This window comes from Vicugna pacos, chromosome 18 (assembly GCF_048564905.1).
Source record: "Vicugna pacos chromosome 18, VicPac4, whole genome shotgun sequence".
NCBI lineage: Eukaryota > Metazoa > Chordata > Mammalia > Artiodactyla > Camelidae > Vicugna > Vicugna pacos.
In genome coordinates this window covers 46186360-46204231 of record NC_133004.1, presented here as the reverse complement: position 1 = coordinate 46204231, position 17872 = coordinate 46186360, and the positions used below count along the sequence as shown (strand labels likewise).

Below are 17872 nucleotides of genomic sequence, written 5' to 3'. Positions count from 1 at the left end.
CTGAATTTCTAAACGTGAGGGACAGTCTCTTGGTCGCTTTGCTTCTTTGTCTGACAATCAGTGAGCCCTGCTCATCTTTAGCCCCGGGATGTGCACCGTGAGCAACGAATTCTCTTCTCTCCCAGGTGTCTAGAACGTACCAGCTGTGAACCATTCTTGAGGAACGTGAGAAACAGACACTCGGAAGGCATTTTCTGTAGGACGTCATTCCACCCTGCAACTTGAGTTGCGAAAGGCTGATGGAGCTTGTCCTGTCTGGAGGCAAGGGCCTGGCTTTGGCACCCGGAGTCTGTCGGGCACTGGTCACCAGCTGCCCCGGGGGAGGGGGCACAATCCCCGAGCCCCACCACGAGGGGCGGTGCAGATCAGACGCCCGCCGGGCTTTCCCTCCGAAAAGGCGGCAGGTGTAGGCGTGGGCGCTGGCGGCGGCCTGGCTGCAGCTGGAGTCAGGCGGGTGGGGAGGAAGTGCCCGCAGCATTGGGGCGAGGCCGGCGGCGTCTGGCGTGGATCGCCCCTTGTCCCATCCCCTGCACTGACCTCTCACATTAGATCTGTCTCCTCCCTCACAGCTTCTCCTGGACTTGGGCGGGCAGTAACTGCTGCAACACTTACTTGGGGGGGGGGGCGCAGCGGTTCGCGAGCCCACAATGACACTCACCATCTCCTCCATCCCCGCCTCAACCTGTCCTGGACCCCCAGAGCCTCAACCAGCACGTAAGCCGGTCCACATGGCTCCCCCAGGGGGTGACTCAGACCCTCAGCCCTGAGCGGGCTGGGCCTCTGGTTACAATACGTTTTCGGGCCACCACTGCTTAAAATTCTCATTACGTTAAAGCTGGACGGGGTAATAATGACCCATCAGTGCCCACTGGAGGGAAGTTTTGAGAGCGTAACCCCTCAGTGCCCCACGGTTAGACGCCCAGTCTGCCCCGGGAAGAGTGGGCCGCCCAGACCTGCGGCCTGCGCCGGGGTGCGGCTCCCTGCAGACAGCGTGGCCTCGCTCCGGGGCTCAGCTCCTGGTCTCTCCGTGACTCCGCGTTGCAGGTGGCCTGGTGCTCATTCGTAGATCATGTCCACCTACCACGGACGCCTTGAGCACACGGAATCTGCCGGGTCCAATGGCCCAAGTTGCCAGACCCCTTGCACCACTGCCCAGAGCTATTTCAGGGTCCCCACGTGAAGCCCCACTTAAAACAGGCAGCTTTCCATGTCACTTGTCAGAACAGTGTCCCCGTGCAGAACAGGCCGCCTCTCCAAGCAGTGAAGCCCGTGCCGCTTTCCTCGTGGTGGAAGGTTCCAGAGGCAATCACCTTATCCAGCAGGGCGCATCCCGCATGCCCTGACCACTGGGCCTCCTCCTCCAGTGCGACCTGGTAGACCCCTCCACTTTCTGGAACACATGTCTGCCCACAGCTCTCAGCCTGTCTGCTACCTCTTGTTTCTCAAGTCCAACTAGCGAGATGCTCTGTGGAACGTCCAGGACCCGCACGTCCCTTCCAGCTGTGCTGGGTCAGACAGCAGGAAAGTCTAGTGTCGTCCACCCAGTGGACCAGAACCGCTCTGAGTCCTCCCTGCAGAAGGGCACTTAGAAGGACGTACTGACCACGTGAGAGCCGCGAGCTGTGGCCCAGAGGCTGCATCTGTCCGTTCTCGTGATCACGGCAGACACTTCAGAGCAGCTGCCACTGGGGTTTCTGCTTGACTGAGTCTGCAGTGGCCACAGTCGTCCACCGCGGCCCGTCTGGTCCTGCAGAGCCAGGCGAGCACAGGAAATGGGACGCCACGGGAATACGCAGCTGCACCCTTTGAGTCTGAGGGCAGTCAGGATTTCCTCCACCCCACCCGGGATGTGATGTCCTTTTTGACTGTCTTGGCCAAGGGACCCGGCTTCACAGGCCTCCACTGGCCTTTCTTCCTCCGATAACTCATTCCACAGGCCAAGGTCCCAGTCTGCATGCTCATCCAGCCTGTCCCAGTGACACACTCAGAAACCTGGAAATGGCCCCCTGGACCAGAGTGATGGGCTGAATTTTGCCCCCCCAGCTGCCATGTGGCAGCCCTGACCCCCAAGACCTCAGGAGGTGACTGTATTTGGAAACGGAGCCTTTAAGGAGGGAACTGAGGTAAAATCAGGTCATTAGGACGGGCGCCAATTCAGTATGACTGGTGTCCTTGTAAGAAGAGGAGATTAGGACACAGAGGGAAAAGCTCGTCCAGACGCAGGGAGGAGACGGCGGCTACACGGCGAGGAGGGGCCCTGCGAGAAACCAGCCAGCCGCCGACGCCTCGGCCGTGGGTCCCAGCTTCCAGATTTGGGAGGAGACACGTTTCTGCTGCCGAAGCCGCCCGGCTGTGCTGTCTGCAGGGCAGCCCAGCGGACGGGGGCGGCCAGGACTCCGCCTGCGCCCGGCCCTTGGGTCCCGGGGGACCAGCGTCTTGAAGGATCCGTATCTTCCCCAGAGGACTGCTACCTGGGTAAACGGCATGGGTCCTGTGGGACAGGCTGTGGTGTCCCAGGGCCCTCTCCTCTCGACCTGGCGGGTTCTGGGTCTGACAGTGGCTCAGGGTGGGACCTGGCCAAGCAACCTGACTTCCCCATCCTCTCGCCTTGCACTGAAGTCCACCACGACTGGCCCTCCGGCTTCTGCCCACAGACCTGATCCTTACAGGGGCCCCTGCACCTCCCAGCCCCCAGTGATACCCCCAATCTCCTCCACGTGCACCCCAGGCCACCCCGCAGACCGAAGCCTGGGTAGCCGCATGGCAACAGCATCCTGGAGACGCACGCTCCACCCGTGACCAGGGAGGGGTCCCTTTGTCATCTGCCTGGTGGGTGACCCAGTGCCGGCACCTCCCCCTTCACCACTGCAGGGCCACCTCCAGTGCTAACGGCTTCAGGTTGGGTCTCTAGAAGCAGAGCCTGAAGCAGGACCTCTCAGCACGTCATAAAGGGGTGTCCCCGGAGGGACCTGAGGGTGGCAGGGGAGGGGAGGGGAGGCGGTTCCACCAGGGTGTGGCTTCACCAGGACCGCAGCCTCTGCCTGATGCCACGGGAGCTCCGAAGCATGGATGGTATCGCAGGGTCTGTCCTGCCCTGTGACAAGGGAGCAGGGAGTTTGAACTCTGCTTTGAACCGTCAGGAGCTGGCCGGCCACGAGCCACAGCGTCCAAGGCCCCAGGGGCCATCCGCCGGACGAGGCTGCAGGTGAGAGGTTTAGTGTCATTACCCGCAGCAGCTCTGGGGCGGCACACAGACAGGTGGCCAGCAAGGCCCCGGGGGGCCGGGGGGGGCCCCTACGGCAGCTGCCCCCCCCCAAAAGTGGCTCCAGTTTTCATGACCATGTGATCGGTGTGACTTGAAGATGTTCTGAATGCTTCTTTGGCGAATTATACCCATCTTTATTTCTTTATGAGATTCTACTGTTTTTGCAAGAATATATTCGTCTTTTTAGCAAAATATACCCATCTTTTCCTCTTTATAAGATCCTATTCTTTTTATAACTCCGTTCTCTTTACAAGAATATATCCATCATGTTAACAGAATATATCCATCTTTTCCTCTTTATAAGATTTCGTTTTTCACAAGAATGCTCACGACAGCTGAAGGGACAAACGGTGACGTGGCCCTGGAACTGCAGACCGCGCAGCAGAGTCAGGTGCCGGGGTGTCCAGACGCAGGACAGTCCGCGTGGACCTGTAGCCACCACGCGGCACAAAGCGAGGCTCCCGCAGGCCTGCTTCCCGCGGGCTCTGCTTCTGTGACGCCGTGACTCTTGAGCCACCCCCGATCTAAAACAATCCCCTATCTTCTTTCGGTTTTCAATGTATCTTTTTATCTTGAGTATTTAAGACTCTGGCGTTTACTTTGCCTGGAATAGGAAGCAGGAGCTTGGAACGCTGCTCCCGATGGTCGACCAGATGCTCCACACCGTTGCCGCGCCGCACCTGGGAGCGCTGACTCGAGCGCCCGCCTCCCCTTGTGTCTGTCTCCCACCCGACGCCCCGCCACTGGCGGATCTGCTCCCCTCAGACTCACGCTGGGTTAGCGAGCATGGGGATGCGGTGCCGTAGCTCACAGGGCAAGCCCCTTCATTCTTCTTCCCTATTTTCAAATTCTCCTCGGCTGTCCTCACCCCACACTCGTCAGAGCAACGCCAGGATCACCGAACCCTATTCCAGGAGCTGGGCCGGGCTTTTGTGCGGGGCTGCTTTACATTTAGACTGACTTGGAGGAGAACTGCATCCTCACAGCATCAGGTCTCCTGCTACAGCGACATCACCGCTCTCTCCTTTTATTCAGTCTTTTTTATAAGGCCTGGTGTCAAAGACACTTCTGTGTGTGTGAGACGGATGGAGGGAGGCAGGGAGGGCCTGCCCAGCACCCAGTTCCCGTCCCCCGTGCCCTCTTCTCAGGTCTGAGAGCCCCCTTTCCCGGGAGACACATATTCCGGGGTACTAGCCCTCCAGAGGGGTGGACAACGAGACCCAATGCCAGCCAATCAAAAGCCCCTGCCCCCCGGCCACACTGGTCAGCTCGCTTCTCCAGGGCGGCCTGACGCGCGGGTGCTGGGAGAGAAGGGCTTCCTTCCTCTGGAGTTGCTGGGTCTGAGGAACACAACAACATGACGCTTGCTGAGCGCTTCCATGTCCTGGGCGCTGTCTTCCGACTGTAACGAGAGCTGACCCATGCCAGCGCCACAATAACCCTGCGCAGTGGAATGGAAGGGGAGGGGAGTTCAAGGCATTTGATAACAGGCCGGCCTCCTGTGCTGACCAGTCAAAAGGGACAGCCCCACGGGAGTGGACCAGCTGCATTTACCCAGAAGGCAGGAGTCATCACCCAACCCTTTCAAAAATGATTTTTTTTGAGGGGGAGGTAATTAGGTGTTTAACAGCAGTACTGGGGACTGAACCCAGGACCCTGCGCACACTAAGCAGGCTACCGCTGAGCTACACCCTCCCCTGTCACACACGAGGAGGCCGGAGCACAGAGTGCCCGCACAGCGGGGCGGCAGCAGGCCTACATTTCCTCCCCGATCTGGACAGGAGTCTCGGGGCCAGGGGTCATGCAGGACGGACCTTAATGGAAACCGGCCCGGGGCAGAGCGGGGTGATGAGCCCTGTGCCCTGCTGGAGGACAGCCACGCTCGTTCTGGAGGACACACTGGGTACACTGGGCCTTGTCACTGCTGGGCCACACTGTGTCCAGAGCCCAGAGCTGTAGGGTGTTCACTGCCTTTGGGGGACAGGGGTGCTTGGTCTCTATGAAGACCCCACCTCGGGCTGCTCCACCCCTCGCCCAGCCCCTCCCCACTTGCTGGATGTGAAGATGTAGGCTGGGGCCACCAGTCACGGGACAGGGGCACCTCTAGAAGCTGGAAAGGCCGGGAAATGGCTTCTCTCCTGGAGCCTCTGGGGGACACAGCCCAGCGGACACCTGGATTTCAGCCCCCGCGAGACCTAGTCCTGACCTCTGACCTGGCCTGTAGTAAATGTGTTGTTTTGAGCCACTCAGTTGCGGGAACTTGTTACAGCAGCTTTAAACCCGGCCTCCCGTGCTCTGGGGCTTACTTGAAGCTGCTGTTGAAACAGGGAGGGGGTGGACTGTGAGCCATGGGCGCCCCCGCCTGCGTGGAGTCACTGCGACATCCACGTGCATGGCTGCGGGGGCCACCGGCGGCCCGGGAGCTTGTCCTCCGCACGACTTCGGGTAGAAAACGGCGTCTGTTAAAGACTAAGACACGAGGCTGTGCCCCCTGGGAGCTTGCACAGCGAGTCTGGGATGGGGGGCATGACAAAGGACCACGCCCCGGGCGGCTTAGGCCACAGAAACGTCTGTTTCCTTGGCCGGCGGGTCCTCCGGGGGCCGTGAGGGGGGACCCACTGCAGGCCTCCCCCCGCGCTGCTGGAGGTTTGCTGGCAGCCCTCAGGCTCTTTGGCTGGTGGGTGCGTCACCCCATCTCTGCCGTCACCTTCCTACGGCCTTCTCCCTGCACCCGGGATCAGGGGCCCCCCCAAATGACCTCATCTTAACTCTGTCTGCAGAGACTCGTTGTAAATCGGGGTGCATTCGCAGGCGCTGGAGTCAGGACATTGCTGTCTTCCTGAGGGGGGGGGGACACAATTCATCCAGTAACATACACAGATTATTAACAGTCGGCCAGGAGGGTGTGTGGGTCAGCGGTGCCACTGGCATCACCAGGGGAGGCGAGAAAGCAGATGGACCCTAATCAGCTTTGTCACTGATTTTAAATCCTCCACGGGGCGTACCCCTCCCCCACCCGCGGTGGCACCTGGAGGCCGGCACTTCCCGGCACAGGGACAGATGCACGGACGAGCCACTGTCCCCAGAGAGCCCAGCGGCTTCCCTGGGAGGTGGTGGGAGAGGAGGGGTCCGTGGCTGCGTGGAGCGAGCTGCCCAGCAGACAGTCCGCATGGAGGCCGGGGAGCGCCGGCCGGTGCACCTGCTCCGTGTCTGCGCTGCGTCCGCCAAGAGCGACAGCAGAGATGCTCGGGAACGTCCACTCAGAAGTCGTACCCTTCCTCCCGCGAGACCCTCGGCGTTTCCAACTTTGGGCCATTATTTCCAATGGGTTCTTAGTCCGCGTGCTATTCCAAGGGTTAGTGCTGATACGCAAAACACGGTTCGTGTTGGAATTCGTTTCTACATTTATGTTTTAGCTCAGGTGCAGTAAAACTGAGTTTTTCTGACATACGATTCTGAGAATTTGACCAACACAGAGTCATGGGACCACCTCCCAAATCAGGGTGCCTGCTCCCTGGAGCTGGTCCCTGGAGTAACCCTTCCTGTCGCCCACCAGGGCTCCAGGGCACGACTGCTCTGTATCACAGAATCTCAGCTTCAGAGGCCGCGTCCCGCGAGCACAAGGCACTTGGGATTGCCCCGCGGTGTTGGTCGGTCCTTTCCGGTGCTGAGCACGCTACTCCACTGTGTGGATGAGCACGGCTCACTCCCCTGTTCACCAGCTGAAGGACACGCAGGTGTCTCTGGCTTTGGCAATGAAGAGTAGCGCTTCTAGAACATTCCTGGTACAGCTTTTTGAGTGGCCACAATTTTTCAGTTTCCTAGGGTAGATGTTTCTGATGGGACAGACTAGCTTATACGGTCATTGTACGCTTCAGAAGCTGTGTTTAAGAACTTAAACGTTGTACGTTCAAGAGCTGTCGTCCCAAGTGGTGGTGACACCTTGCTTTCCCCCGACGACACAGAAGAGGCACGGCCTCACGACTGCCAGCTCCTGGTTTCACCATCTTACGAACAGGTAGGGCCGCCTCCCCGTCATTTTAGCCTGCGTCTCCCTAAGGGCTAACGTGCTTCGTTTTCATGTGCTTATTTACTGTCCACATTCTCTCTTTGGAAACACGTAGTTTGAAATATTTCACCCATTTGAAAATTTGGGGGTTTTTTTATTGCTGGGTTTTGAGAATTTGGGTTCCAAGCTGTTTGTTAGAGATGTGATTTGCAAATGTGTTCTCCTTTCTTGGAGTCTGAGTTATCTGTTCATTTTCTGAACAGTTTCACAGAGATAACGTTCTTAACTTTGATTTGGTCCAATTCACCAATTTTTTTTTTTTTGGTATGGACTGTGGTTTTTGTGTCACAGCAAAGAGCTCTGCCTGGTGGGGAAGGGTGTAGCTCAGTGGTAGGGCGCGAGCTTAGCATGCATGAGGTCCTGGGTTCAATCCCCAGTACCTCCACTATCAAAAACAAACACAAACTTAATTACCTCCCCCTTCAAAACAAAACAAAAACCCCCACCAAACGCAAAAACAAAAAGAACTCAGCCTAAATCTGAGGTCACAGAGATCTTCTCATGTTGTTTCTTCCAAAAGTTATACAGTTTCAGGTCTGATATTTGGGCCTACTATCCAGTCCGATTTCATTTTCCTATAGAATAGACCCAGGCTCTATAAACGTGTCACCAAACTTAAGAAGTGTGGGGCATGGTTCCCTTCTTCAAGGACTTTTCTGTGCTCATTTCTCCTCTCCTCTTGGGGCTCCCGGGAGAGGAATGTCGGACATGGTGGCATCACCCTGCCAGTCTATCTTTCTTCTTTTTGGATTAAAACTATTTGATACATACACAATAGCCTAAAAATACCTATATAAATCACGACATTTATTCTTTTCTGGAGGGGGGAGGAAATTAAGCTTTTATTTATTCTTAATGGAGGTGCTGGGGATTGAGCCCAGGATCTGGTGCGTGTCAAGCGCATGCTCCACCCGAGCTACACCCTCCCCGCCAGTCATGCAGTTTGGTAACAGAACACACGCCTGGGAATCTAATGTGCTGTGTGTCCCCTCCGGCCACCCCCAGCCACCAGAGCTGACTGCTAGTCTGAAATGAATTTTATCAGCATTACTGTCTTTCCTAGTGTTGTGCCACCTGTCTGTGCGTTCACAACCACAGCACTTACTTTGAAATTATTTTCGGACATAAAAATGGTGTCCCAGGACACGTATTCTTCTACACCTTGCTCCTTTACCCCAGTTTTAAGATCCACCTACTGGGGTGTGTGGTCGCAGTCCATCATCTTGCCCCGTGTGCTACGGTCCACGGCACCTCCGCATCCTTACTCGCCGCACTGCTGATGGAAACGCAGGTATTTCTAGTGCTTTGCTCCTGTGAACGGCGACGCTGTGCCCTCCTGCCTGGGCCCCTGGAGCACGTGCAAAACTTCCTCTCAGGGCGGCGCCCAGGAGCGCAGCTGCCGGGCCAAGCGCTGCCACATCATCAACACGGCCGGGTGACCGAAGTGAAACGCCAGAAGCTGCACCACTTCGCACTCCTCTAAGTGCCCACGTTGCAGCTGGCCTGCACCCTGCTGCCACGGGCGGTCTCGGGCTCTGTCAGCTTCATCAGTCTAGCATGGACAAGGGCGGCCCAGAGGCTCTCAGCTACCTCTCCCCACCGCTGCTGGGTGGACGGTCCCTGGCCGCCCCGTCTGCTTTTCTACGAAAGCCTGTTCCTGCCTCTTTCCCCTTCTCCACGGGGTTGTCTCTGTTTGTTTGTTTTAATTTTAGAAGTTCCTCACCCTGAGTGCTAACCCTTCACTGGCTACGTGGGCTGCAAGTGTCTTCCAGGCTGGCCTGTCCTCACTCTCCCCGTGCTGTCTCTGGCTGGCCAGACGCTCTCGCCGCCACTCTGGCTGGTGTGCCAATCCACTTCTCTGTCGTGCTGGGCCTTGTCCTCTCTTCACGTGTTGAGTATCACCCCTCCCCACCCCGCGGGGACAACCAGCATTCCCAGCACCATCTGCTGACCAGTCCATTTCCCAGCTGATCTGTAGACCCACCCTTGCCCCGTGTCACGCCTGCACAGGTTAAGTCTAGCACGCACGTCACTGCACCCTGTCCCCGTGGTCGAGAATGCCGTCCCACCCGCAGCGGACTTCACGACCGATTCACGGCGTGTCTTACTGACTCCCGCCACCCAGGTCTTCTTCAAGACCCTCTGGCTGTTCTTGGTCCTCTACCCTTTCACACCCCTTCTAGAACCAGTCTCTCCAGTCCCGGGAACCCCCCCCCCCCGTGTGTTTCCGGTGACCTGCCACTCCTGGTGTCGCTGAGGTTTCGGGGGAAGGGAATCTTAGGCTCCACGTTTCTGGGCATTTTAAACATGAGTGGGTGTCATGTTCTCTCCTGAATGCTCTTCCTTCACCTACTGAGATGGACAGAGGTTTTTCTCCTTTATTCCGTTACCGTGGAGAAAGGTGCAAACACGCCTTCCACCGTCAAGGCGCCCTTTCACTCGCAGGGACACACTGCCTGTGATGTGTTCCTAATGCTCCAACGTGCTTTGCTACAATTCTTAGGATTTTGCGTGTGTGCTCGTCAGAGCCTGTCCTGAAGCTCCCTTTCCTCACCCTCCTCTGCTGGGGCGTAACGGCCCTCTCAGCCTCACAGGACCGGCTGGGGAGCGACTGCTCTCACTCCCTTTGCTGGGAGAAGACCGGAATCACTTGTGCCCTGAGTGTCCTGCTCGAACTCGCCCATTAAACAGGCTGAGCTCAGTTTTTATATTATGGGAACATTTCTGAAATACTGACTCAATTTCTGTTGTTATTACAGCACAGTTCAGGTGGTGGGCTTCGAATCTGTTTTGGTAATTTGTATTTTCCTGGGAACTTGACTATTTCATCTCTACTTTTAAATTTATTGGCAAAAAGATGTTCATAATATTCCCTTATTAACTTTTAAATCTCTACTGTCATCTGCAGTAATGTCCCCTTCCCAATCCTAACAGTTTTATTGGTGTTTTCCATCTTTTTAAAAGTCGATCAGTCTTACAAGCAGTTATCAGCAGTGTTGGTCTTTAAGAAAACAACTTTATCTTTGTCATCCTCCCCCTTCCATCTTTCTTTTCTAGTTCATTAATTTCTGTTTTTTAAAAAAATTTTCTCCTCCATTCTCTTTAGATTAATTTTGTTGTTTTCTTTCCTAACTTTCATAAGTTAGATATTTAATTCATCAATTTTGGGGTTTTTCCTTTCCAAAATTTGCATTTATGATTATAAATCACCCTTTAAGTACCACATAGTATTACATTCATTATCATATTCTGGTATTTCATTATTATTCCTAAGTATTTTTAAATTTCCATTATAAGACCTTTTGGCCCATGAGTAGTTCGAAGTACATCTTTCAATTTCCAGATTAAGATTTTCAGGGATTAGAGTTTCCCTAACTGGCATGGATTTCTAGTCTACTCGTGCTGTGACTTGAGAACGTTCTTCCTACGCATCAATTCTGTCTGCTGAGACCTATGACCTAACATGTAGTCAACTTTATAATGTTCCCTGTGCACTTCAAAAGAAAGTAAATTCTCCAACTATTGCATGCAGAGTTCTATAAATATCTTCTAGACCAAATGAGTTACTTCTGTTGTTCAAATCTTCTAAATCCTCCCTGATCTGCATCTGCTTGTTGCGTCCAATACCGAGAGGCGCGCTCAAACCTCCCCACGTGCTAGTGGGTCTGTCCGTCACTTCTTGCAGTTCTGTAACTTATTTCCTTAGTGAAATGTGAACTGTGCTAATAGGCACACACGCATTCAGAATCACTAAGCACTCCTGAATCCGAGTCCGGCGGGCTGGGGGTCTCTGATGCCCTCCCACCTGTGTCCTCGGGCTGGGCGGCCAACTCCTCTGGGCACAGAACGCCCAGCCCGGGGGATATGCAGTCTCTGGGACTCACACCCCTGTCTGGTGTGAGGCCTCAGGAGTCCCCCTCCTTCCCTGCAGGCTTGTCCTGACTTCTTTCCGTATTTTGCAGGGAGTAATCTCAGCGTCTAATCAGCATCTCCTGGGGAGCCCGTTAAAGGAGGTTCTCGGGCCCTTGATTCGGAAGGTGTGGGCATGGGGCAGGAGAATCTGCATCTCTAACAATGCTCAGGTGCCACCAGTGCTGCTGGTGCGGGGACCACAGCTGGAGGCATTCAGCTTCTGATGTCCCCAACGCCCGAACATACAGCACTTCCAGAAAGGGTGGGTTCACTAATCAGCGGTTCGATTAGGCTAATGCACCTGCCTTTAAAGACACTGTCAGTGATTTGCAAACCTCAGCACACATCAGAATCACCCGGATGGCTTATTAAAACCCACGTGTCACCTGCCATCAGTGGGTTAATATTGATTTACAAGAATCAGCTTTAGAATGTATACATTTCACTAGTAATCAGTTTTTTAATATAAATTCTGTTTCTTGATGTCTTTCTAAGTTCTCGGCTTTTATTACATTTTGTTAAATAGTGGACCTATTTAATCTATACTTTTTTTTTTCTCCAAGTCTTAGGGGAATCCCTAATGAAACATTTAACATTCTCGTCACCATTAGAGAATTTAAGTGCAGCTTTAAATCTCCTCTTTGACTCGAGACTTATTTAGGAGAAGACTTCAAAAGTCCAATTATAAAATGCTGATTAATTACAAGTTATACTGCATTGCAGTTTGAGAATGTAGCCCAAATAGAAATACTGATGTTTTTTGTTGTATTTCAATATATTGTCAATTTTTCTAAATGTTACCTAGAGATCAAAAGGTATATCCCGGAGGGCAGGTGTAGCTCAGTGGTGGGGTGCGTGCCCCAGCGCCTCCATTAAAAAAATAAAATAAATAAACCTAATCACCTCTCCCTCAAAAGGTATATTCCCTGCTTAAATGAAAAAGAACTAGAACATATATTTGACTTTAAAGTAAACCAGACTAATTACAGGGTCCAGAGTGTCTCTAACTTTTCTTATTTTCTGCCTTCTCAAGTGAGCCTTGAGTTCCCGGTTCACTGCCCTGACCGAGTGTCCGGACACGAGGTAGGCAGGTAGGCCGGTTGGGCAGAGTGAGGAAGGGCAGAAGGGCGCCGGGTCACCCCTCAGAAACCTCCCTGGGCTCTAGCAGAGCCTGCGGCCCGCCTGACTGTTCACCTGGTGCCCCCTATCCCCCGGGCAGACGCCACGTGCTCTAGGCCTGACTAGCTTCATCCGCCTGCATCCCAGGAGCCTGCCCCGCTTCCCCGGGGCTGTGGACCAGCTCCTCCCAGCACAGCAGCAGGCGTGACCAGCCACTGGGGAGCCCCCTCCCAGCCTGTGCCCTGCTCCCCCGCCCCGGGGTGTCCGTCAGAGCTCTCTCTCCACCTGTACGGAGCCTCCCCTGCACTAGCTCCATCACACACCTCCCCCCCGGCTGACATTCCTGTGCAGCTTCCGTCTGACTGCAGCCACAGAGTGAACTAACGAAGAAAAATACGAAGAAGAGCAGAAATGAGCGAAACTGAAAAGAGATGAACAACAGAGGCAAATGAATGAAACCACATCCTGGTTCTCTGAGGGCAAAAGAGTTAATAAATCTTTAGTCTAAGAAGGAGGAGCAGGAGGAGGAGAAATAACAAATTACCAAAATCAGAGATGAAAAAAGGGACATCGTTATAATCTCTATGAGCGTCTGGGGGAACACCGCAAACAACTTCGTCCTCGTAAATCCTGTGATGACCACGTTCCTTGACAGACATGGCCCACCAAAGCTCGCTCAAGAGAAACACAGGACAGTCTGACAGCTATTCATACTTGAAACCACATCATAAATATTTACAACAGCCAAGATGTGGAAGCAACCTAAATGTCCATCGACAGGTGACCTGATAAAGAAGCTGTGGTGTATACATATGATGGAATACTACTCAGCCATAAAAAAGAAAACAATGCCATTTGCAACAACATGGATGGACCTAGAGATGATCATACTAAGTGAAGTAGGTCAGACAGAGAAAGACAAATATCATATATCACTTATATGCGGAATCTAAAAAAAATGATACAAATGAATGTATTTACAAAACAGAAACAGACTCACAGACATAGAGAACAAACATATGGTTACCAGGGGGAAAGGTGCAGAGGGAGGGATAAATTAGGAGTTTGGGATTTGCAAATACAAACTATTATATGTAAAATAGACAAACAAGGTCACACTGTACAGCACAGGAAACTATATTCAATATCCTATAATAAACCATAATAGAAAATGTAAAAAATATAATATATATATATAACTGAATCATTATGCCGTACACCAGAAAAACACAACATTGTAAATCAATTATGCTTCAATAAAAAATGAAACATAAAATACAAACATCACAGAAATAAAACCCCAGGCCTAGATGGCTTCCCTAACAAATTTTACCAAATACTTAAGGGAGAAATCTCACCAGGTCTCCACACCTGCAGACGCAGAGGAGGAGGAATCACTTCACACTCACACTGTGAGGTCATCATCACTCTGACGACAAAATCAAACAAAGACATTCCAAGAAAATTTCAGAATATGCCTTAGGAATGCAGACCCCCCCCCCATTTTTTTTAAAACAGCAAATCGAATGCAGTGACGCCTAAAAACGGTCGTGTGTTGTGAACAAGCGGGGCCTGTCCCAGGAAAGGAAGGTTGGCGCATCACTTAGCAAAGTCGGCGCAGTTCACCAAGTCAGCGGCGCGGAGCGGAGCCGCGCGGTTCCCCGGCAGCTGCGGCAACGGCCCTGGCTAAGCACGCCGCTGTGCGTGGTGCAGACTCCGGGAACCGGGAGCAGCACATCGGTTCCCGAAGTCGAGCCGGGGCACCGAAACAGCGTGCAGGTACCGTCGCAGCAGCGGTGCGGTGCGGGACAGCTGCCCCCGGGAGCAACGGGGGCGCGCGCACAGCCCCCACGTCGGCGCCGCCCGGCCAGGCGGCGGGCGAGGCAAGGACCCGCCACCATCAGACCCGAGAAAGCCAGCTGTCCTCGTCTGCAGACGAGGGCACAGCAAAGCCGACGTCATCCGCCAGCTGTTAGGACTAGTCACCAATTCAGCAGGATTCGCGACATACCTTATTTCGAGACGAAGGGAAAGGCGCGGTGACCGACGGCGGGGAGCGGGCGGTGGGCGGAAGGGCCCCCCGCCCCCTCGGCCCGGCCCCCTCCCCCGCCCGGGAGGGGACGCGGCCTGGGCTCGCCCCACGCGCAGAGCCGGGCCGGGCGGGGCGCGCCGCTGGACGCGGGGCGAGGCCGAGCGCGCCTGGAAGGAAGCGCGGACGAGCTCCTCGCCGCCGCGGGCCGACACCCCGCCGTGGAGAGCACGCAGGAGGCGCCGGCCGCCGTCGAGCGACAAGAGGCTCGAGGGCGGCACGCGGCCGCGCGCGGGAGGCCGCCCGGAGGAGTCACCTGCGACGCGAACGTCCGGCGAAGCGTTCACACCCAGGGGGAGGGGCGCGGCGGCGTCCCCTGGCGCCACGACGAGGACCGGCGGGCCGCCGCGCCCCACACGCGTCCGGGAGCGGGCCGGGCCGGCCGGCCGGCCGGCCGGGGGCGCGGAGAACCTCGGCTCGCTCCGCGCCGCGGGCCCCGCCTCCCCCGGGGAGCTTCCCGGAAGCCCGGCCCCGCTTCCGGCGGCGGGACGGAGGACGCGCGGAGCCCGGGGAGGGCACTGCCCAGGGCCGGGGCCTGCGCTCGGCCCCCGCACCTCCGTGAAGTACCGACCCCTCATCACCCAATGCCCGCCCCGCACCGAGAAGAAAGGCTGAAAGAGGCGCAGAGAAGAGGACGTCCGGGTGCGCAGCCCGCGTCCCGTCCCTGGAAAACGAAGTGAGACCCGCGGCCGGGAAACCGAGGCGGCGGCGGGACCCCGGCGACGGGGGACGTGGGTCACGGGGCCCTCGCTGTGCCGGCGCACCGTCCGTTAGCTTTGGCTGAGGCCGAGCACGCGCGCCCTTGACCGGGGGCCACCGCCGGGCACGCGCCCCGCGGAGAGCGTCCCCAGAAGCCACGAGCCGGATGACCGCGGCCCACTCGTGAAGCCCCGGAGGCCCATCGACAGTGGGACGCACGGACCGTGGGCGTCCCCACCGCGGACCCGGCGTCAGCGACGACAGCCGTGACCCAGACCCCCGTCTGTTCCGTGCTCTCCCCTAAGGGACGACCGAGAGTAGCCGGGGTGTCGGGGGCGCCGGCCCCGCGTGGGGTCAGCCCTTCGCGGCCCACAGCCTGTGACACCGCGGCGTTGCGCACCGGACGCCCATGCGGTGTCGGGCCGTTTATTTACGCAGAGCCAGGCCACACCAGAAGGCTGCTGCCTCTCGGGGCAAGGAGAAGGCCGCTTGGGGACGCAGAAGGAACGAGGGAACTTTCTAGAATGATGGCCACATTCTGTGTGCTGCTGGGCACGTCTGTCACTTAAGATATTTACACCCCACACGTAGAGTTTACTTCAAGTGAAACTGCAGATTGAGCTCTAGTGAGTACATCTCACAGAGGCTGTGGCATCTGGTGAGAAGGGGGTTGATGTCTGTCATTCACTCTGAACCTAAGAGGTAAGAATTGATGGACTGATGGAGGAACAGCTAAGAAACAGACCAGGTGTGGTAAAACACGAATGGAAGACAGGAGGCGATGAGTGGGTGTGTTACTGTAAAATTCTCTCCCCTTTGCTGAATGTCCTTCCCCAGTAGAAGCTGGGAGAGAGACCCTCTTGCAGCAATGTGGTTGCATGTGTCACACACAGTGTTGAGCAGAGGGAATCAGACACAGAAGGACACGTCCTGTCTGATTTCCTTTCTCTCAAGTTCACTCAGAAACGGGCAAACCTTCTCCAGCCGTGAGAGGTCACCTTCGGGGGCTGTTGTGACAGGAAGGGGGCACGTGATGGTGTCTGATGCTCCGGTAATGTTTCAAGTTGGAAAACTAGAAAATTCACTTAGGATCTGTGCGTCTTTATTCGTATTTGTTACGCTTTGATAACAATTTACCTCATAAAACTCTTGGGGAAATCGGGATGGATTAGAACTTCCTTACCCGGAAGAAAGGCGCCGCCTCTAGTCCACCGGCAGGCTGTAACAGCGAGGCTGAAGCATTCTCTTTAAAAACCAGCGGAAAGACCGTCACAAGAACGCAGAAGCCCCCTCCCGCCCCTCCCGTGTGCGCAGCTCAGTAATTAAGATAGTTTGGCATTGATTTTGGGATGGGCTTAGTGACCAAGGGGGAAGAGCAGGGGCCCAGAAACAGGCCTGCTGGCTCATGGAGCCTGATTTATGACCACGCAGACGGTGGAAGACCACTCGGGAGACAGGAGACCATTTAACAAATGCTACCGAGACAATTAGTTATTCATGCGGAAAAAATGAAATTGGATTTCTGTCTCAAATAAAAATCACTTGTGGAAGACAATGTGGGTGATCGTCTTTATGACCTCAGTGTGGTGGGAAGGCTCCCTTCACCAAGACGCAAAACAGGCTGGGTGTAAAATACGAGGTTGAGAAATTTAACTCCGTTAACATTGAGAACTCTCTTGATCAAAGAATCACACAAAGGGACTAAAAAAAGCAAACCATGAAGTGGGAGGAGATGTTTCCACACACAAACCAGCAAAGGGATCGTACCGGGGGCGTAAATCAGTAAGACCCGCAGCCACAGAGACGGTGGCAGACGGGGACGAGGTTCTCACAAGCAAACACGTGGAAAGATGCTCCTCTGGAAACTCGCGGAGACGCGCACAGAGACCCCAGATTCGCCGTCTTGTAGCCGCGGGACTGGCCAGACCTGTGGTCGCTGGTGGTGCAGGTTTGTGCTGGTGGAAACGCAAACTGCTCCGGGCACTTTGGACAATAATTAGGCTGCATCTTGCAAAGCTGAGCGTTCGCAGACGCCCCGACCAGCAGCTCCATCTCCTGTGAAATCCTCAAGAAACGCTTGCTCCGGAACCCAAGGAGACGCGCTGCTGTGTCCGCAGATCGGTTCTTTCAGCTGCAAAGCGCTGGAGGTGGCCCTGATGTCCATCTGCTGGGTCAACGGACATGCGTTTCGGGGGTATGTTTACGCAACGGGATTTTACGGATATGCCTTGGAGCATCGCGTTGAGGGCGGAAGAGTTGGCCGATTACCTGGTAAGCGTAAAGGCGGCACCGCTTAGCCGCACGAGGTGTAGCGCTGTGTATGTGACAGCACTGGACAGAGTGAGAGGCCCGATGGACGCAGACCTCAGGGCGCGGGCAGTGGGCCCGGCTGCTTCCCAGCATCGACGTGACAACCGGGGTGGGGGGGCCCCACGGCTCAGGCCGATGACTCAGTCCCTGGCATGTGGCACCTGTTACACGGCCGAATTAATTAAAAACAGAAGCAGAACCTTCCACACGCCCAGGCACCACGGAGCATCACCCCCGGTGTGTGCACTTTCCTGAGTGATGATAACGCTTCACTGGGCGTCGTGGACGGGCTTACGGGACCATTCAGACCTGGTTCAGCCGAAGCCAACGTGGGTGCTCACCTTCGGAGCCTGTGACTCTCTGGGCCCTCGGTTTTGTCCCACATTTTGGTCCACTGGGACAGGCCTTT

General features: G+C 55.3%; 1 long non-coding RNA gene across 1 annotated transcript; it reads right to left on the bottom strand.

The window, feature by feature from the left end:
• Positions 1 to 16233: 16233 nt before the first annotated feature.
• On the bottom strand, positions 16234 to 17598 carry LOC140687187 (uncharacterized). Its single transcript, XR_012061365.1, has 2 exons — positions 17422 to 17598; positions 16234 to 17317 (listed from the first exon to the last, which is right to left on the bottom strand). It is a non-coding gene; the product is annotated as an uncharacterized lncRNA (long non-coding RNA).
• Between the last annotated feature and the right edge of the window lie 274 nt (positions 17599 to 17872).